At 43.6% G+C, this 21,809-nt stretch overlaps 1 protein-coding gene across 19 annotated transcripts in view; it reads left to right on the top strand.

Annotated features, from left to right (window-relative positions):
- The window catches only part of LOC100654355 (serine/threonine-protein phosphatase 4 regulatory subunit 1-like), a 108,232-nt gene that overhangs the window by 8,386 nt on the left and 78,037 nt on the right, over window positions 1–21,809 (top strand). The window lies entirely within an intron of this gene.

Here is a 21,809-nt window from a genome sequence, read left to right as displayed (position 1 = left end):
CAACCAGTTGCCATTAAGTTGATTACGACTCATGGTGACCCCATGTGTATCAGAGTAGAGCTGTGCTCCACAGGGTTTTCGATGACTGATTCTTCAGAAGTAGATTGCCAGGCCTTTTTTCTATGATGCTTCTGGGTGGACTTGAACCTCCAACCTTTTGGTTAGCAGGTGAGCGTGTTAACTGTTTGCATCACCCAGGGATTCCCCAGATGTTAAACTGTTTTCTGAATCCAAGGCAGCCAGTTTTATTTTAGGGCTGGAAGGTCTCTGTTGAAACTACTCAACTCTGCTGTTGTGGTATGTCTTAGTTATCTACTCCTGCTATAACAGAAATACCACCACTGCATGGCTTTAACAAAGAGAAATTTCTTCTCTTGCAGCCTAGAAGTCTGAATTCAGGGTTTCAGCTCCAGGGGAAGACTTTGTCTCTCTGTCGGCTCTGGGGGAAGGTCCTTGTCATCAGTCTTCCCTAGTCGAGGAGCTTCTCAGCACAGGGACCCTTGGTCTAAAGGATGTGCTATTCTCCTGGCTCTTGTTTCTTGGTAGTATGAGGTCCCATGTCTCTCTGCTGGCTTCTTGCTTTTATATCTCAAGAGGTTGATTTAAAACACAACCTAATCTTGTAGATTGAGTCCTGCTTCATTAACATAACTGCCGATAATCTCACCTCATTAACATCGTAGAGGTAGGATTTATAACGCGTAGGTAAATCACATCAGATGACAAAATGGTAGACAGTCACACAGTGCTGGGAATCATGGCCTAGCCAACTTGACATGCCTTTTGGGGCGGGGGTGCGCAGTTCAATCCATAACATGGTATGAAAGCAGCCTTAGACAGTAGGTAATTGAATGGGTGTGGCTGTGTTTCAGTAAAGCTTTGTTTACAAAAATAGGCAGTAGGCCGGATTTGGCTGGGTGGATTGTAGTTTACCCACCCTTTTCGAAATCAAACTTGATTTCACTTGATTAGCATCTCTAATTCTGTTGGTTAGGTGAGCCAGCCAGACATAGTACATTTCATACTGGCCGTAGGTAGAACATCCTGGCTTTTTACTAGGACAACCCCTGTTTTGTTGACTAGCCCTTGGCAAGCTGCTCAGCCTTCACATCTCATTTTCCCTGTCTGTGTGTTGGGGATCAAAACATGTACCGATTTCCTCCCAGCGGGATGAGGGTGGCAAGGAACAAAAGAGTCAGCGTGGTGGAGCCGAATCGACTTGTTTCCCTCTGATGCGCGTAATGCATTTTACTGTTGTTGCTTCGTATTTTCCATTTCCTGTGAGGCAAACAGATGAACATCAGAAATTCCCAGAAATTATCTTTTTTTTTTTTTTTTAAAAAAGCTTGAAATGGCTTTCTTTCTTCATCTCAAATTAAGATCTTCAAAACAGAAATTTTGCAGCAAAACCCAGTGAATGAAAGAGAAAGGGTTTGGGCTTTTGTCTCAAGCCTGCTGGGAAAAAAATCAGAAATGAGGGCAAGTGGTTGGTTTCCATGATTGGAAAATCCTTTGTCCACGTAACAGATATTTCTCCAGCTCCTCCAAGAGGCCAGCCCCACGCCAGGTGCTAGGGATATCGGGATGAATAAGAAAGATGGTTTGTCAAGGGCTCCAGCTGCAGCATGAACAAAGAGCTGGGGTACTCAGTCTGCCACGTATAGGACGAGCAGGCTCCTGTCTAGGGCTGGGCTGAGGGCCCTCTGCCCTGCGTGTGAGAAGGCAGAGCTGAGAGAGCCTGGTGTGTGCGGGCCTGGTGAGAAGGCAGAGAGTTGGAAACGAGGGGTGTATGGGAGAGAAGGGGTATATGGGGTGAGAGAGTTGGAGCCCTTCAGTGAAGACTGCTTCACTCAGCCAGGGGCTTGGGCTTAATCTGGGAAACAGCAGGGTGTCCCTGTATGTTTTGCTCAGGCTTGGGAAAGCAATCCAGGCAGTGGTACAAAATCAAAAAACCAAAGCCGTTGCCGCCACATCAATTCCAACTCATAGTGCTCCTATAGGGCAGAGGAGAACGCCCTACAGGAGTTCCAAGGCCGAGATGTTTACAGAAGCAGGCTACACGTCTTTCTCTCGTGCAGTGGCTGGTGGGTTGTAACCGCTGACCTTTCGGTTGGCATCTGAGCACTTTAACCACTGCGTCACCAGGGCTCTGTGTAGCATACAAGCTACCATGAATTGAGGACTCATTCATGGGGTCACTGTAAGTCAGAATCGACAGCAACTAACAATGACGATAATATGCCAAGCTCTGTTCTGAGTACTCCTAGTATTTGGCTCAAGTATAAAAATCCTACAAGGCAAGCATATTTAACCCCATCTAACAGCTAGTGAGGCTCACAAAGGGCCCAGAAAGGCTAAGTAACTTGCCCAGCTAGCACGTGGCAGAGGTGGAATTTAAATCCAGCAGTCTGACTGCAGAATTTACGCTCTCAGCCGCTCCACTTTGGAGGATGCATCATTCATTTGTTAAGGACTAATATTCATTATGTCTCAGGTGCTATAGTGAGCATTATAAACGTAGAGGTGAAGAAAACAAACCCAGTATCTGCTCTCATGGAGCTTTCAGTCCAGTGACAGAGACAGACTTAAACAAGGAAACATAAATAAACAAGGTGATTTCAGGTTGTGGGTGCTGTGAAGGATTTGTTACAGGACCAAAACAAAAAAATCCCAAACCTGTTGTCACTGAGTCGATTCCGACTCATAACAACCCTACAGAACAGAGTAGAACTGCCCCATGGGGCTTCCAAGGAGTGGCTGATGAACTGCCGACCTTTTGGTTAGCAGCCGTAGCTCGCTGTAGCTCCTAACCGTTGTGCCAAGTGCCAGAACAGTGTCGAGTGGGTGGGCGGGGGTCCTGCTTGGCATTGGGTGGCCAGAGAAGGCCTCTCTGATGCTCCAAGGGTTGACATTGAGTTGATTTGAGGAACAAGATGGAGGTGGTCCCGTGAAGAGCCTGAGGAATCATCCACGGCAGAGCCGACAGCAAGGGCTGAGGCTCTGAGGTAAGAGTGAGCTCATCTAGAAAGCAGGCCTGTGTCTGGAGTGCAGTGAGTGATAGACAACCAGGGGAGTGACTAGAGCTGAGTTATGTTTTAAAGAAGGGCTGGATGGTGGAGAAACAAGTCAGAGCTGGGAAGACCAACTTGTTCAGAGGTCCAGGCAAGGGGAGTGGGTGTGAGAGCAGGGGATGAAATTGGTAGGTATTTCCGATGGTCAGGGGATAGTCAACTCAGAGACGAGACATGTCCTGGGGGAAACTTTCTTTTGATGACTCCTCTCCCTTCCACCGAGGCTGGGTTGGGTGGCCCTTTGTGTTTCCTGCACACCCTGCACTCACCCCCATGGCAGCATTTAACATAGTGTACAGTCAGTTGGCTGTTACTTGTCCACTAGGCTGGGTTCTGTCTACCTTTGGATCACTAAGGTCTATCATAGTGAATAACACATGATAGATAAAGTACAGGAAGCATGGTACATTTCTGGGGCATGGGGTAGAGTGGTGGAGTTAAAGTTTTCCATTGAGACAGTGACTTTTAAGGTGCTTGTAGGAGACTCTGGTGGCACCATCCAGGAGGCCATTGACAAACCCCCTTGTTGGGTTCTGGAGTACAGTCAGGACCAGAGGTTAGATTTGAGAGCCATTAGTGGTCCATGACAGGAGCCCCTGGGTGACGGGAACAGTTAGTGCTCAACTGCTAGCTGAAAGGTTAGCAGTTGGAACCCATCCAGAATCACTTAGGAAGATAGGTTTGGCAGTTCTACCCTGCACACAAAAGGTCACCATGAGTTGGAATCAACTTGAGGGAAACAACAGCAATGGTCCATGGCAGCTGGAGCCCTGGGAGTAAATGAGAGCATCAGAAGGTGGGTGATGGAGAAGTTAAGCAGTGGGATCCCTGGGTGCTGGCAGCTTCTAGTAGTTGGCCGCAGAAGAGCAAACTGCCTGGAGCTAAGAAACCAGAAGCCCTTGAAGCCAAGGTTTTGTGTAGGGTGACCGTCTATGTCAGTTGCCACAGCGGAGTCAGCTAAGAGGAGGACAGAAGACAGGCCGTGGGATTTGGTGGGGAGGAGGTCTTCAGTGACTTCAGTGAGAAATTCTGAAGAGCAGAAGCCTGATGGGACAACACTGGGAGTGAGGAAGTGTAGCATGAAGTTCAGTATTTCAGTGAGCACCACTGTATTCCAGGCGCTGGCTGGACATTGGGAACTTGGGGGAATGGTCACTGCCCTTTGGGGCTCAGAGCCTAGTGGGAAGAAGGAACCAGAGGAGTTGCAGTCGGTTGCTTCTCTTCTTGGATGGAAGAGCCCAGAACAAATTTATATTATGTATACTACTACGAAAACCTTAAAAAAAAAAAAAAAAAAAGAATTTGACCGAGCAATTCCACTCCTGGTTATATGCCCAACAGAAACAAGAATATATGTAGCACTACTCTTAACAGTCAAAAACTAGAACCTACCCAGATGTCCATCTTGAGAACAATGGATAATTGTGGTGTGTTTGCACAATGGAAAACTATGCAACTATAAGAATGAGTGATCTACAACTCTACTCAACGATAAGGGTGAATCTCACAAACATAACAACAAGCCAGAGAAACTAGACGAAAAAGGTATATACTGTGTGATTCTGTTTTTATAAAGTACAAAGTCCAGGTGGTGAGACTACAGGAAAGTGGTTACCCTTGTGTGTGTGTGGCAGGGGTGGGGAGCGCATAGTAAGTGGAAGGGAACATGAAGGGGTTTTGGAGATGCTCAACGATGGTTAATTCAATTTGTTGATCTGGGTGCTGGTGTGTTCATTTAGCTAAAATTCATCACGTGGCACACTATTTTCTGTGTGCTTTTTGGTACGTATGTTATACTTCGATTTCAAAGAAGGATTTGAGACAGCTTAAATGATGAAGAATTGATTAAAATCAGGACAAAAGGGTGACCATAACTGTGGGCTCCGGTGAAGGAACCTGAAGAGAACAGAAATGATGACTGGTGGGGTTGGATTGTAGAGATAGGGAGGAGTTTGCTCCTTTCTAGAAGGAGGAAGGCGACCTTCCTGGCAGTTTGACCAAGGTGGCCAGTAGAGAAATGACTTTATTTTACTCAGCATTGCTTGATTGAAATATTTTGAACACGGGGAAGATACAGACCTAGGTGCACATACACTCAACCCAAAGATTGCTTTTCTTTTGCAACATTTTTTTTTCTTTTTAAATCTTCCCTAAGACTGACAGAAGTCATTGCATTTTTAAGTAATATTGTTCCACTCTTTAATACTATGTCAGTTTGTACCACCCTCACCCCACCTTTTCCAAGCCTACCCACCCCCCCCCCGCCCGCCAGTGAATTGGCAAAAAAACTTGAGTTGTGTAATATCAAAATGGAGCATACCCCACACTGCTGTGAGCTGCACCGTGTTTTCCTGTCAGGTAACCCAGCAAATGTTTCTTGTCGACCATCAGTGTAAAAGGCAGAGTCATAAATAATGACAGGTTTTGGAAGCAGTGATTAAAGCCACAAATCAAAGAGCAATTTCCATGTATGCATGGTGTAGAAAGGACAGCTGCTCATGAATTAAGTTGATCTTTTCAGCCAGCCCATTGGCGTAGTGCCAGTAATAACCATCAGTAGCCCACAAAGATTTGCAATACAAAACATTATGCATTGGACTGATCTGCGTATATGAGACCTAGTAAATCAGTGTGGGTCTTGTTAGAGGATGACATTTATACAGAGAGTTTGCCTGTGCAACTTGCTGTTAAAATTTAGTTAAATCAACAAGAATCTGCCGTGTGTGGATACCCACTTCCCCCCAAAAGCTGGTGAAGAATCGGGTGTTCTTTATCTTTTACATGGGTCAGGTTTCTCTAGTCTGTTAGAAATAGTGCCAATTTAGGAGTATGCATTGGTAATTGTAAGTCCCTTAGTGAGAAAAAACTAAACCACACAAAACAAAACAAAAACCGACTCCTGGTGACCCTACAGGACAGAGTAGAACTGCCCCATAGGGTTTCCAAGGCTGTAATCTTTATGGAAGCAGGCCGTCACAGCCTTCTGCCTTGGAGCAGCTGGTGGGTTAGAACTGCCCACCTTTCGATTCGCAGCTCAGCGCTTAAGGAATGCACTATCGAGGGTCCTTATTATGAGAATAAACCACCAAACCAAACCTGTTGCTGTCAAGTAGACTTCGACTTGTAGCGACCCTATAGCAGAGTAGGGTTTCCAAGGAATGGCTAGTGGATTTGAACTGCCGACCTTTTGGTTAGCAGCCGAGCTCTTAACCACTGTGCCACCATATTATAGCTGACTCTAATTCCCTCAGAATCATTTAAGGCCTTCCAAAGACTTAGCTGTTACTCACCAAAGACTGGGTAATGAGAAAATGTAAAAAATTACCAACTACCTATGTTCTACTTGAATACATTCTGCTGTTTTTTTGTTTTGTTTGTTTTTAAAGTACAGATTTTGCAAATGAGGCTCAACTCCCTCTTGGTCCCTATCACCAGTCTTCTGAGATTTGAGATGGACATAGTGGGCCACATCTATCATATTCTCCCATCCGGTGTCCCCTAGTGCTGTGTCAGAGACGGGATATTGGATTGTATGGATAATTGGTCTGGCCCAGGGTCGTGTATCTCACGTAGAGTTATGGTGACAAGATGACATGGTGAATGGAGAATCGTAAATATTGGGAACGCCTAGAGAACGGTTCTTAATGAAAGTGCTTGCTGGGGCAGACGTGCCCTACCATGCTGCCTCTGTCTCCGGCTCTGTCATGTCTGGTCCCATAAAGGTATTTCATTGTGTATGTTTTATCTTGTTTATTTTTTCTCACCTTTCCACTTAAAACCAATTACAGTGTGGCCACTCGGTCAGGACCTGGTGGCTGTGTGAACCAGTCAGAGGCAGCGGGCACCCAGTGTGTCTTCATCTGCTCCTTCTTTCATCTGGGATGTCCTTTTTGCCTTTCCCAGATCTTCTCTCTCCTCTAGGTAGTGAACTCCTACTTGATCTTCAAGGCCCAACTTAAGCATCACTTCTTTTTGAGGGAAGCCTTCTCTGGTATCATCCATCCTTTTTCAAACAGAACGTTGTTTTCTTCTAGCTTGTTTGTACCTGGTCCCTGTGGCTTTGGCCACAGTGGCATTGCGGGTTGTTAAGTATATGACTATCACATTCCTTTGGGAACTTTTGAAGTCCAGAGGCCATGTCTTCCTCATCTATGAGTGTCAAATATTTTGTTTAATATTGAATTATGGTTCACTGTGCTTATGTAAAGGAGCCCTGGTTATGCAGTGGTTAAGAGCTTGGCTGCCAACCGAAAGTTGGGCTGTTCAAACCCACCAGCTGCTCTGCAGGAGAAAGATGTGGCAGTCTGATTCCGTAAAGATTACGGCCTTGGGAACCCTATGGGGCAGTTCTACTCTATCCTATACGGTCACTATGAGTGAGAATCAACTTGTTGGCAAGGGATTTTTTTTTTCAAGGGTCACTATCTAAAGAAGCCCTGGTGGTCCAGTTAAGAGCCTGGCAGCTAACCGAAAGTTTGGTGGTTTGAATCCACCATTCTCTCCGAGGGAGAAAGATGTGGCAGTCGGCTTCCATAGAGATTTACAAGATTGGAAAGCCTATGGGCAGTTCTACTCTGTCCTACTGGGTCGTCGTGAGTTGAAATCGACTCGAAGGCAAGAGTTTGTTTTGTTTTGGGGTTTTACCTAAAGTTAACCATGGAGTGAAGAGAGTTTGTTCAAGGTGGGTTTGCTGTTAGCATGCTTTCTGTTTTTGTTATGTTACTGGATCTTTTGAATCTTTTCTTGATGCACAATAACCAGTAAAGCTTCTTTCCTTTTCTTTTTTATTAGATTATATCTACTGTATTTTTAAAAATGTTTATTTTTGGTGATAATATTCATAGCAGACCCCATACCCATGCAACCATTTCTACATGTACAGAACAATGACATTGCATTCTTTTTTCTTCTTTTCTAAATTTTATTTATTTTGCTGTTGAAAATAAACAAGTAAAATATACATCAGTACAACAGTTTCTACATGTACAACCTGTGACATAGATTACATTCTTTGAGTTGTGCAACCATTATCACCCTCCTTTACTGACTTGTTCCTCCCTTATTGATGTAAACTCACTGCCCCCTAAGACTCCTATCTAATCTTTTGAGTTGCTGTTGTCAGTTTGATCCCATGTAGATAGTTCTTAAAACAATGTAATGCTCAAGGCAGACCTTTGTTGCTAGTTAACCTAAACTAGTTGTTCAGTTTTAAGTTGACTTCAGGGAATATTTTTGGTTTAAGGTTTAAAGCTTATCTCAGGGCAATAGTTTCAAGGGTTCATCTACCCTCTGTGGCCAGGGGTTCATCCACCCTCCCTGTCTCCAGAAAGTCTAGAGTCCATGAGAATTTGAAATTATGGTCTACATTTTCCCCCTTTTGATCAGGATTCTTCTATGGAATCTTTGATCAAAATGTTCAGTAATGGTAGCTGGGCACCATCCATTTCATTTGGTATCATGGCAAAGGAGGCAGTTGTTCATGGAGCCAGTTAGCCACACATTCCATATCTTCCTCCTGTTCCTGACTCTTTTTCTTCCTCTGTTGCTCCAGGTGAGTAGAGACCAATTCTTGTGCCTTGGATGGCCTCTTGTGAGCTTTTAAGACCCCAGGCACTATACAACAAAGTTCGTAGGAATTAGAAGAGATACGCCAAATACATTATTAGGCCAATTAACTGGGATGTCGCATGAAACCGTGACCCTGAACCTCCAAACCAAGGAAGCAAATCCCATGAGTTGTTTGGCTTTACAAAAGCAGCCACAACAGCTACTCTTTTGTTGTTGTTGTAAATACATCTATCATACAACTTTTGCCAATTCACCATTTTACAGATGTGGGACTTATTGACAGCAATTACAATAATCGGCTGTGCAATGCTACCCTTAACCAATGCAATTTTTCCATCGCTGTGAAACCACCTTTTCCCACTCCCTCCCGCCCCTGGTAATCACTAATAAATTTGTTCTCTATACATTTGCCTTTTCTTATCTTTTTATTGAGGCCTGGTGGTGCTCAGCAGCTAACTGAAAGGTCAGTGGTTTGAACCCACCAGCCACTCCTCGGGAGAAGGATGTGGCAGTCTGCTTCTATAAGGATTTACAGCCTTGGAAACCTTATGGGATAGCTCTGCTCTGACCTCTAGGGTTGCTATGAGTCAATGCCAATGGGTTTTGAGTTTGTCGTTTTATATAAGGGAGGTCATGCAATATTTGTCCTTTTGTGGTTGGCTTATTTTGCTCAGCATAATACCTTCAAACTCCATCCATACTGTAGCATGTATCAAGGCTTCATTTCTCCTGCTGGCTGAGTAGTATTCCATTGTATGTACGTACCACATTTTGTTTATCCATTCGTTCACTGATGGGCATTTAGGTTGTTTCCACCTTTTGGCTATTGTGAATAGTGCTGCAGTGAATATTAGTGTACAAGTCCATTTTTGAGTTTCTGCTTTCAAGACTTTTGGGTATATACCTAGGAGTGGAATTGCTGGGCCACATGGTAGTTCTAACTAGTTTTTTGAGGAATTGAAACACTGTTTTCCACAATGACTGTACCATTTTGTATTCTTACCAGTAATGGATAAGGGTTCTAATTGCCCCACATCCTTGCCAATGTTTGTTATTGTGTGTGTGTGTTTTTAATCTTAGCCATCTTGTTGTTGTTAGGTGCTGTTGAGTAGGTTCTGACTCATAGCGACCCTGTGCACAACAGAACGAAACACTGCCTGGTCCTGTGCTAGCCTAGTGGGAGTGAAATGGCATCTCTTTGTGGATTATGATTTGCGTCTCTGTTATGGCTAATGATGCTGAGTGTATTTTAATGCATTTGGTGGCCATTTGAATGTCCCCTTTGGTGAAATGTCCGTTCAAGTCCTTTGCCCATTTTATGATTGGGTTACTTGTCTTTTCATTGCTAAGTTGTCAAAGTTTTATATATATTTGGGTTATTAGATTCTTGTCAGATACATGGTTTCCGAAGGTATTATCCCAGCCAGTAGCTTGTCTTTTCACTTTTTTTGGTAAAGTCTTTTAATTTTTATGAGGTCCCATTTATTTATTTTGTCTTTTGCTCTTTGTGCTTTTGTTATCATTTAGATCATCCATTGTTGAAAGCTAGGCCTGACATCATTGCCCCTGCTTATTCTTCTAAGAATTTTATGATTTGAGCTTGCAGGTTTGGGTCCTTAATCCATTTTCAATTTGTTTTTGTGTGTGGTGTGAGGCATGGATCCTGTTTCATTTTTCTGCATGTAGAAATCCCATTTTCCCAGTAACATTTATTGAAGAGACTCTTCTTTCCCCATCAAATGGACTTAGCACCTTTCTCAAAAGTCAGTTAACCGTAGATATGTGGGTTTATTTCTGGACTCTCTATTCTGTTCTATTGGTCTGTGTGTCTATTGCTATATCAGTACCAGATGTTTTGATTACTGTAGCTGTATAGTATGTTTTCATCTTTTCTGATAAAGAAATGGAGTAAAAGAGCTGAACAGAAGTATTATAAGGAAATGTGCAAAGACCTAGAGTTAGAAAACCAAGAGGGAAGAACGCGCCCAGCATTTCTTAAGCTGAAAGAACTGAAAATTTAAGTCTCAAGCTGCAATATTAAAGAATTCTACAGAAAATATTAAACAAACGAAAACCAAAAACCAAACCCAGTGCCGTCGAGTCGATTCCGTCTCATAGCGACCCTATAGGACAGAGTAGAACTGCCCCATAGAGTTTCCAAGGAGTGCCTGGCGGGTGTGAACTGCTGACCCTTTGGTTAGCAGCTGTAGCACTTAACTGCTGCACCACCAGGGTTTCCTTAAACAACTTAGGAAGCGTCAAAAGAAGATAGAGGGAATTTACAGAGTCACTGTGCCAAAAAGAATTGGTTGACTGTCAACAATTTTAGGAGGTAGCATATGATCAAGAATCTATGGTACTGAAGGAAGAAGTCCCAGCTGCACTGAAGGCATTGGCGAAAAACAAGACTGCAGGAAATTGATAGAATACTAGTTGAGATGTTTCAGCAAATGGATGCTGCTCTGGAAGTGCTCACTCGTTTATGCCAAGAAATTTAAAAGATAGCTACCTGGCGAACCAACTGACAGAAATCCATATTTGTGTCCATTCCAAAGAAAGGTGATCCAACAGAATGTGGAAATTATTGAATAATATCATTATTATCACACACAAGTAAAATTTTGCTGGACATCATTCAAAAGCGGTTGCAGTAGTACAATGACAGGTAACTGCCAGAAATTCAAACTGGATTCAGAAGAGGACGTGGATCAAGAGATATCATTGCTGATGTCGGATGGATCTTGACTGAAAGCAGAGAAGACCAGAACGATGTTTACCTGTGTTTTTTTGACTATGCAAAGGTGTTCGACTATGTGGATCATAACAAATTATGGATAACATTGTGAAGAATGGGAATTCCAGGACACTTAATTGTGCTCATGTGGACCCTGTGCATAGATCAAGAGGCAGTCATTCACACAGAACTAGGGGATATTGCATGGTTTAAAATCAGGCAAGGTGTGCATCAGGGTTGTATCCTTTCACCATACTTATTCAGTCTGTATGCTGAGCAAATAATCAGAGAAGCTGGACTATATGAAGAAGAACACAGCATCAAGATTGGAAGAAAATTGATTAACAACCTGAGCTATGCAGATGACACAACCTTCGCTGCTAAAAGTGAAAAGGACTTGAAGTACTTACTGAGGAAGATCCAAGGCTATAGCCTTCAGTATAGATTATACCTTAATATAAAGGAAAAAATTCATACAACTGCACTGGTAAACAACATCATGATGGATGGAGAAAAGATTGAAGCTATCAAGGATTTCATTTTACTTGGACCCATAATCAAGACCTATGGAATCAGCAGTCAAGAAATCAAAGGATGCATTGCATTGGGCAAATCTGCTGCAGAAGAGCTCATTAAAGTGTTCAAAAGCAAAGATATCGCTTTGACGACTAAGGTGTGCCTGACTCAAGCCATGGTGTTTTCAGTTGCCTTGCATGTATGCGAAAGCTTGATGATGAATAAATACCGGAGAAGAATCAATGCCTTTGAATTATGGTGTTGCTGAAGAATATTGAATATACCACGGACTGCCAGAAGAAGTAACAAATCTGTCTTGGAAGAAGTACAACTAGAATGCTCCTTAGAAGCAAGGATGGCAATACTTTGTCTTACATACTTGGGACATGTTATCAGGAGGGACCATTCCCTGGAGAAGGACATCATGCTTGGTAAAGTGGACGGTCAGCGAAAAAGAGGAAGACCCACAATGAGATGGATTGACACAATGGCTGCAACAGTGGGCTCAAGCATAAAAACAATTGTGAAGATGAGGCAGGACCAGATGGTGTTTCCTCTTGTTGTACATAGGGTCGCTGTGATTTGGAACCTACTTGACGACACCTAAAAAAAACAGCATAATAAAAAGTGTGAGTCCTCCTAATTTGTTCTTTTCATTCAACATTGCTTTAATTATTCGGGGTCCTCTTGCCATTCCATATGAGGTTGAAGATTGGTTTTTCTATTTCGGTGAAGAAGACTGTTGGAGTTTTGATAGGGATTGTGTTGAATCTGTAGATTACTTTTGGTAGTATTGACATCATAACAATATGAAGTCCTTCAGTCCATAAACATGGAACATCTTTCCATTTATTTAAGTTTTTAAAATTCTCTTTCTGTGTGTTATAGTTTTCATTGTGTAAGTCCTTGAAGTCCCTGGTTAGATTTATCCCTAGGTATTTCATTTTTTTATTTACTATTGTAAATGGAATTGTTTCCCTAATTTCTCCTTCAGATTTCTCATTGCTGGTGTATAGAAACCCAACTGATTTTTGTTTGTTGACCTTGTACCCTGCAACTTTGCTAAATTCCTATATTAGCTCTAGAAGTTTTCTTGTGGACTCTGGGATTTTCTGTGTATAGATTCATATCATGATTTTACTTTTTGTCCTATCTGGATACCTTTTATTTCTTTTTCTTGTCTTATTGCTCTGGCTAGGACTGCTAATACAATATTGAATAGAAGTGGTGAGAGTGCACAACCTTGTTCCTGATTTCAAGTGGAAAGCTCCCAGTCTTTTCCTGTTAAGTATAGTGTTGGCTGTTGGATTTTCTTCTATACCCTGAATCATACTGAGGAATTTCCCTTGTATTCCGGTATTTTTTAGGGTTTTCATTAAGAAGTGGTGCAGTATTTTATCAAATGGGTTTTCTGTATCCATAGAGATGACCGCGTGGTTCTTTTCCTTTTTTCTTTTGATGCGGTGTATTAACGTTGTTTGATTTTCTAAAGTTGAACCAACCATACATTCCTGGAATAAAGTCCACTTAGTCATGGTGTAATGACTCTTTTAATATGCTTTTGGATTCTGTTTGCTAGTATTTTGTTGAGGATTTTTGTATCTATATTCATAAGAGATATTGCCCTTTAATTTTCTTTTCTTGTAGTGTCTTTTTCTAGTTTTGTTATCTGGGTTATGTTTGCTTCGTAGAATGAATTAGATAGTATTCCTTCCTTTGCTATCTTTTGGAAGAGCTTAAATAGCATTGGTGTTAATTCTTCTCTAAATGTTTGGTGGAATTCCCCAGTGAAGCCATCTGGTCCAGGGCTTTTTTTGTTGGGAGGTTTTTGATCACTGATTTGATATCTTCACTTGTTATGGGTCTATTGAGACTTTCTATTTCTTCTTGAGTCAGTTTAGGTAGGTAGTGTGCTTCTAAAAATTTGTCCGTTTCATCTAGGTTATCCACTTTGTTGGCATACAGTTGTTCATAATATTCTTCATAATTTTATTTCTGTTGAGTCAGTTGTAATGTCTCCTCTTTCATTTTTTAATTTTCATTATTTGCATCTTTTTTCTTTGTCAGTCTAGCTACAGGTTTGTCAGTTCTATTGATCTTTTCAGAGAACCAACTTCTGGTTTTACTGATTCTCTCTATTGTTTTTCTGTTTTTGATTTTATTTCTTTATCCTCTGAACTTTGTGATTTCCTTTCTTCTGGTAGGTTTAGACCTAGTTTACTCTTCTGAGTTCCTGGAGTTGTTGAGTTAGGCTATTAATTTGAGATCTTTCTTCTTTTTTTTATGTAGGCATTTGTTGCTGTAAGTTTCCCTCTGAGCACTGCCTTCATGGCATTCTCTAAGTTTTGTTGTGTGTGCTTTTGTTTTCATTTGACTGTAAGAAATTTGTGTTTTCTCTTTTGATTTCTTCCTTGACCCTATTGGTATTTTAATAGTGTGTTATTTTATTTCCATATGTTTGTGTATCTTCCAGGTTTTTTTTTTTTTTCCTGTTACTTGATTTCTAGCTATGCACCATTGTGGTCAGAGAAAATACTTTGTATGATTTCAGTCTTTTAAAATTTACCCCCCCCCCTTTTTTTTTCATTATTTGGTAATCCCTAGATTTGCTTTCACTCCCTTTGTCATGTTCATTTGGATGGACCATTGTTGCTCTGTTTTTTGTACATCTTGTGATTTTTTGTTGGGGCGTTAGAATTTTTGAGGATGTTAACTTTCTCAGCTTTCCCCAGTGTTTAGTGATTTTGCCTGCACTACTTTCTGCAAGAAACTCTCAGGTGGGCAGATTCTTCAGCCTTTGCTTACCATTTCCTCTCCCTCTGTGTGATAGCTATTTCTCCCTCCTTGGTTTAATTGGCATTTGGAAGTTACAGATCTTGTTTTTCAAATTTAAGTCTCTCCCAAACATGCCAGAGGGCACGCTGTGGTCAGTCTGTTCACTACCACTCAGGTGAGACATCATGTACTAATGAATCTGTCCACCAGGGGTACGGTTCCCTCTCTCTGGTTATAACTCCCTTCCTTTCCCTTTCCCTGTTTCTGCAATCATGTTTTTAGTTATAAAACCATACCCATACTTTGGGGCTGGGTGTTTTCCTCAGTTTTTGCCTATGGTTTCTTTCCTTGCTCTGTGGGGGTTGCTTATACCTGAGCTGTCATTCAGGGGAAACACAGGTAGACTTTCTTCCATTTCAGGAGGAGGAGGGGCTGGCACTCCCCAGAAGGACCACTGAGAGATTTATCTTGTTGGTTTCAGAGTCACAGTGGCCCTGTGGTAGTTGGGGCGGGGGGCAATTTCCACATAGGTGGCCTACCTCCTGACTCCACTGTACAGAACCTTCTCTAGCAGTTTATATCAATCCAGCAGCTAGCAGTTACCGGTTGGGGAAGGGGTCATCCACACTCTGAACGGACCTCCAGGGAGCTCTGCCTTGTTGCTGTCAGAGCCTGCCCTTCAGTTTGTTGGCTGTGAGTGTAGCCTCCACTCAAGATGCCTGTTTCTTAGCACGTAGCAGCCTCAGTCAACAGTCCTCAGTGCCGACTGTAAGGGGGAGCAGACAGACCCAAACTGATTCCCAGGGAGGTCTATCCTGTTGGTTTCAGAGGCCTGAGCTATGGGGTGCATAGGGAGGCAGGCAGATTGCTGAGTATGGGAGCAGACTCCGCTGCAGGGGTCTCTGTAGCAGTTTGCAGCAGCCTGGCAATCAACAGTTACCAGGTGGGGGAGGGGGTGTTATGCTCTAGTCATATCTCCATAGGGGTCTGCCTTGTTGCTATCAGAGTCCCCCAGTAGGTTGTTGGCTGTGAGTACAGCCTCCACTCAAGACTCCTGCTTCATAACACTCAGTGGTCCTCAGCACCGACTGGAAGTGGCGACAGACTGACATTGGTTACCTTCTTCATGTTGTGTCTCCATTCCCTCTGTTTCTCCCCATATCTTTCACCACCACTGAGTTAGACTCACTGCCCCATAAACTACTCAACTATGCTTTAAAGTTACAGTTGTCAACTTGATCTGATAAAGATAATTCTTTAAGAGAGCACATGCTCATGGTGAACATCCTTTACTAATTCAGCCAAAGTGTTGTGTTGTTCAAAGATGACTTCAGGGGATAGTTTCAGTTCAAGGTTGAAAAATTTTCTCAAGGCAAGAGATTCAGAGGTTTCTCCAACGCCAGTGGGTTCACTAAGTCTGGATTCTATAAGAAATTTGAAATTCTGTTCCAAATTTTCCCCACTTCTGATCAGGACTCACCTATTGAGTCTCTGATCAAAACATTCTGTAATGGTAGTTGGACACCATCCATTTCTTCTGGTCTCATGGCAAAGGAGCCAGTAGTTCATGGAGGGTGTTAGACCTGGTTGCACAGTGGTTAAAGCGCTTGGCTGCTAACTGAAATGTCACCAGTTCAAACCCACTAGCTGCTCTGTGGGAGAAAGATGCGGCAGCCCGCTTCTGTAAAGAAGCCTTGAAAACCTTACGGGGGAGTTCTACTCCATTCTATGAGGTCACTATGAGTGAGAAGCGACTTGACGGCAGTGGCTTTGGTTTTTTGGGTTTATTAGACCTGTAGTCCAACTCCTCTGATTCCTGGGTTTCCTTCTTCCTCTGCTGCTCCAGGCGAGCAGAGACCAGTTGTCATATCTTGGATGGTTGCTTGCAAGCTATTAAGACCCCAGGCACTACTCACCAAGCTGGGGGGTAGAACAGAAACGAAAAACAGTGCTAGCCTGATCGACTGGACAGCCCCGTGAAGCCACAACCCTACACCTTAGAACCAAGAGAACTACTCCCATGCAATGTGTGTTTGTAATTTCAGCTACTGCATCCTCCATTTTTTTTTCCTAGCTGCTGCTGTTGTAAAATTACATATAACACGTTTGCCATTTCATCCTTTTTTCTGGTGTACAACTTAGTAATATCAGTTACATTAGTCAAGTTGTGTAACTACTACCCATAATCGATGCCAATTTTCTGTATCTACTGTATTTTGAGCCTGTAAAGCACATTTGCCTGACATTATATTGAGAACATGAATTCATGCTTAACCTGTTTTAAGACAGCTTGATGTTGTGAAAAGCATCAAATCATAGCCAAGTAATCAGGGCCCATAGTGTGTTTGCACTAGAGTGTCCTCACCCAATTTATTTATTGCCTTGGCCTGGTTTACACAGTGAAGATACTCATGCTGTTCATTATTTTTGGTAGATAACCCTGGAGTAACTAGCTAGTATGTTGTTGTTGTTAGTTGCTGTTAAGTCGGCTCTGACACGTGGTGCCTTTATGTATAATGAATGACACCTTGCCCGGTCCTGTACCATCTCTATGATCTTGGATATGTTTGAGCCCGTTGTTGTGGCTCTAATGTCAGTCCATCTCACGGAGGGTTTCCCTCGTTTTTGCTGACCCTCTTACTTTACCACACATGATGTCCTTTTGTAGTAATTGGCCTTTCCTAATGATGTGTCCCAAGTAAGCTAGACAAAATCTAGCCATCCTCGCTTCTAAGGAACATTCCGGTCATATTTCTTCAAAGATTGATTTATTCATTCTTCTATCAGTCCATGGAATGTTTAATATTCAATATCAGTTAACATACCAAAAAAACCTATTTCCGTTGAGACTATTCTGACTCATAGCAACCCTATAGGACAGGGTAGAACTGCCCCATAGGGTTTCCAAGGCTATAAATCTATGTGGAAGCAGACTGCCACATCTTTCTCCCACAGAGGGGCTGGTGGGTTCGAACCACTGACGTTTTGGTTAGCAGCCTAGTGCTTTAATCACTATGCCACCAGGGCTCCCTCATTATTTAGCATAAAGGAGGGTAAATCGTTTTTTACCCGGAGTTGTACCTTCTAGAAATGTGACTTTCTGAGGGGCCTTTAATCAGGGAAGAGCTCTTTCAGAGTCAAAGGATAGACGATTCCGTTACTCCTTGCAGACTGATCAGGATCTCACTGAAGAGGAGCCGATCTCTGGCTGTGTGAGCTCAAGGCTGCTGTTTCAGGACCGGCCACTCTGTGTTTTGGTTGGCTGGGAGAGGGGAGCTGTATACCTCTTAGCTCATTAACTGGGTTTTTAAACTTCAACTGTTTGCCTGGAGGGCAGGTAGCCACCGTAGGCACTGACTGATGTAACAGAGCTGTGGGGACTTTGGTCCCACAGCCCAGGAAACACGGTGGGCACATGTGTATACAGCAGGGGATGGGGTGCTGAGCATAAGGTATGGTGGGGGCCGCCACCAGCCCCTAAGGATCAAATCAGCAGCTCTTACAAGCTCTTCCCCTGGCATTCTTTGCTAGCTTTGGATCATTAACCCTTTCTGGAAGTCGTTAGCAATGTCCTGTGTAAACATGCTGGAAAACATAATGTTTGGCGGGAACTTAGAAAGTAGCTTCCGCTCAAAAGTTTTCTCATAGCATAACTAACAGAAGAAGTCAAATCACAGTCAATACTGGTTTATTTTCTATTCTGAATTGGGCCAAGCAGGCACCAAGATATTAGAAGCCACTTTCTTAAGAAAGCTTTGCTTTTTTGCATTATATTACGCTTTCATGAATGGAGTAGGTAACTTTTTTCCCCCCAAATGTGGGAAAATACAGTGAAAAAGTTTGAACAGGGAACTATATGCTACGTCGTGCTTCATTTCTAATTTGAATTCTTAAGATTGCTGATGTTTCCAGGTGGCTTGGGCTTGTTGGGGTGCAGAGACGACTGCTTATGATGTCATCATGTAGCCCACCGTCTTAGTCAACTAGTGCTGCAATAACAGAAATACCACAAGTGGGTGTCTTTACCAAATAAAAATGTATTTCCTTGCAGTTTAGGAGGCTAGAAGTCCGAATTCAGGGAGCCGGCTCCAAGGGAAGGCTTTCTGCCTCTGTTGGCTCTGGGAGAAGGTCCTTATCTCTTCAGCTTCTATTTCCTGGTTCCTTGGTGATCTCTGTGTAGTGTAGCTTCTCTCTTCCCTCATCTCGGCTTGATTGATTGCTTGTTTAATCTCTCTAATATCTCAAAGTAGATTGAGTCAAGACACATCCTATACTAATACTGCCTCAATAACATAATAAGGAAAACTCATCTGCAAATGGGATTATAACCACAGGTATAGGGGTAAGGGATTACCCCACCTATTTTGGGAGACATAATTCAATCCATAACAACCCCCATCTTGTGCACTCTCTCCAGACAGCATGACCTCTTAGTAGTGGCCAGAAATGTAAATTGTGGACAAATGTTCAAGAGTGTGACTTTGAGGGCACTAGTCATTTTATATGCCATTCCCACTGTCAGGGAACAGCATAAGCTAGCTCAGCAGATCTTTACGATTCATTCATTCATTCAGCAACTTCTTTTGAGTGCTTACTGTGTGCCAGGAGTCCCTAGGTGGTACACACAGTTAGCATGCTGGACTGCTAACCAAATGTCTGGAGGTTCTAGTCCACACAAAGTTGCCTTGGAAGAAAAGCCTGGTAATCTACATCTGAAAAATGAGCTGTTGAAAACCCTATAGAGCACAATTCTACTCCGACACCCATGGGGCCACCTGCCATGAATTGAATTTGATTCTGTAGCAACTGGTTTTTGTTTTTAATATGTGCCAGACAAGTCAGTTAGCCAATCCGACTAAGATTATTGCCCTGGCAGGGAGGCATGATGGAGTGGAGGCAGAGGATAAATAGTAAACATAAAGTAAACAATCTGTGTATTAGAGGTAATACATCTCTGGGAAAATAAAAGAGTAACTCACAGTGAGGGGGGGGTCCAGGTGGGGGCTTGCAGTTTCAAAAGAAGGTGGTCAGGGAAGTGCTCCTTGAGAAGGTGAGGGTTGAGCCAAGGCTCACAAAGGAGAGGGAAGTCATCGGAGAGGACGTCTCGGGTAGGACAGTTTCAGGCCAGGGAACCTCCAGTGCAAAGGCTCTTAGCCAGACAAGTGACCGAGCGTTTGGGGTCTAGAGGGGAGTGTTTGTGGCCAGAGATGGTGAAGGAGGAAGGAGTAGTTGGAGATGCGGTCAGAGGGCTCAGGGTGGGCCAGCCCATATGGGACCACCCACTCCACAGGGGCTGCTCAGGCAACCACACCAAGTACGTTTCTCTTTTTACAGTGACTCTCAACCAGGCGATTTGGGCCCCCAGGGGACATCTGGTAATGTCTAGAGATGTTTTTGATTATCACAGCTTGCAGAGAGAGTGGTCTGGGCATCTAGTGGGTAGAGGCTGGGAGGCTGGTAAACATCTCACAATGCACAGCCCTCACAACAAAGAACTATTCGGCCCGGAATGTCAATAGTGCCGAGCTTGAGAAACCCTGCTCTGTTATTACATAGTTCATCAGCTGTTGATTGATTCAGTTTGTCTTTGAAAGCTTAATAAAGAACAAACATTAAAACGTCATAGAAAGAGGTTATCAATCACCATACCTGGTCAGAATGACTGAACAAGTGACATGGACAGTAATGGCGGTGATTTTCATTCCCGCAGAGGGAAGGAGGTCCAAGCCTCGCTTGCTTGTACGTTTCAGGGAACCTCACACTCTTAAAGAGTAAGTCCAAAAATCAAATAGAGCATTTACAAGTCCACAGTAATAATCTCATTGATAATCTCATTAATTGGATTTAGGATTTCCTAACTTTGAATGGGGCTAGAATGTTGATCCACACGAGGGAAAATGTTTACCTGTATAAAAAAACCAAACTGATTTCCGGTACTTGGAGTGAAGGCACTGTTTGCATCTGAATGTGACCTTATTAGTAGGAATGTTTTCCTTGGAATGAGCTTATCCAGTATTTTTCAGAAATCAGACAGTTGTGTACTACTTTTCCTATTTTTACTTCAGCAATATGCCACCCATATTTTTCTTTATATCAAATAACTTATTTAAATACATTTTGGAAAACTTGTTGCTCTAAGTGACATTTAACCAAAATATCATAAAACAAAAATAAAATTAGCGCCATTAAATTCTGGATACAAACAGTTACCTAAAGAAGGTTCTGAGCTTAAGACCTGCTCTGTGCTAACCAGGAAGACAACCAGTGTTGGGGAAATGTTCAAGATACCCAGCCCCGAAAGGAAGCGTTGATTCAGTTAGAGAACGAGGAAGGGGATACCTTTCTTACTGTGTGGTTTAGTGATATTTAACATGCCTGTCCATGTGTCAAGAGCCCTGGTGGTACACTAGTCAAAGTGCGTGGCTGTTAAAAAAAAATAAAGTGCTTAGCCGCTAAGAGAAAGGTCAGCGGTTGGAACCCACCAGCCGTTCCTCGGAAGGAAGATGTGGCAGGGTGCTTCTGTAAAGATTACGGCCTTGGGAACCCTGTGGGGCAGCTCTGTTCTGTCCTGTAGGGTCGCTGTGAGTTGAAATTGACTCGATGGCAGTGGATTTGTAGGTTTTGGTCCATGTGTCACACGTGGGGTGTGGCGCCCTAAGCTGCCGAGAGTTGGAGGCCAGGTGGCGTTGGCGACCAGGCTGTGCCGCCGAGAGTTGGAGGCCAGGTGGCGTTGGCGACCAGGCTGTGCCGCCGAGAGCGGGAGGCCAGGTGGCGTTGGCGACCAGGCTGCCGCCGAGAGCGGGAGGCCAGGTGGCGTTGGCGACCAGGCTGTGCCGCCGAGAGCGGGAGGCCAGGTGGCGTTGGCGACCAGGCTGTGCCGCCGAGAGCGGGAGGCCAGGTGGCGTTGGCGACCAGGCTGTGCCGCCGAGAGCGGGAGGCCAGGTGGCGTTGGCGACCAGGCTGTGCCGCCGAGAGCGGGAGGCCAGGTGGCGTTGGCGACCAGGCTGTGCCGCCGAGAGCGGGAGGCCAGGTGGCGTTGGTGACCAGGCTGTGCGTTTGTTTGCGACATGATCCGCTGGGGCGCAGGACCAAGTGGTGACATCATGGAGCCACTTCTCTTCGGCTTTGATGGGCCACCATCAAGT

Source organism: Loxodonta africana, chromosome 24, assembly GCF_030014295.1.
Source record: "Loxodonta africana isolate mLoxAfr1 chromosome 24, mLoxAfr1.hap2, whole genome shotgun sequence".
Lineage (NCBI taxonomy): Eukaryota > Metazoa > Chordata > Mammalia > Proboscidea > Elephantidae > Loxodonta > Loxodonta africana.
Note: the sequence above shows the minus strand (reverse complement) of the source record. Positions and strands in the feature narration are given on the sequence as shown.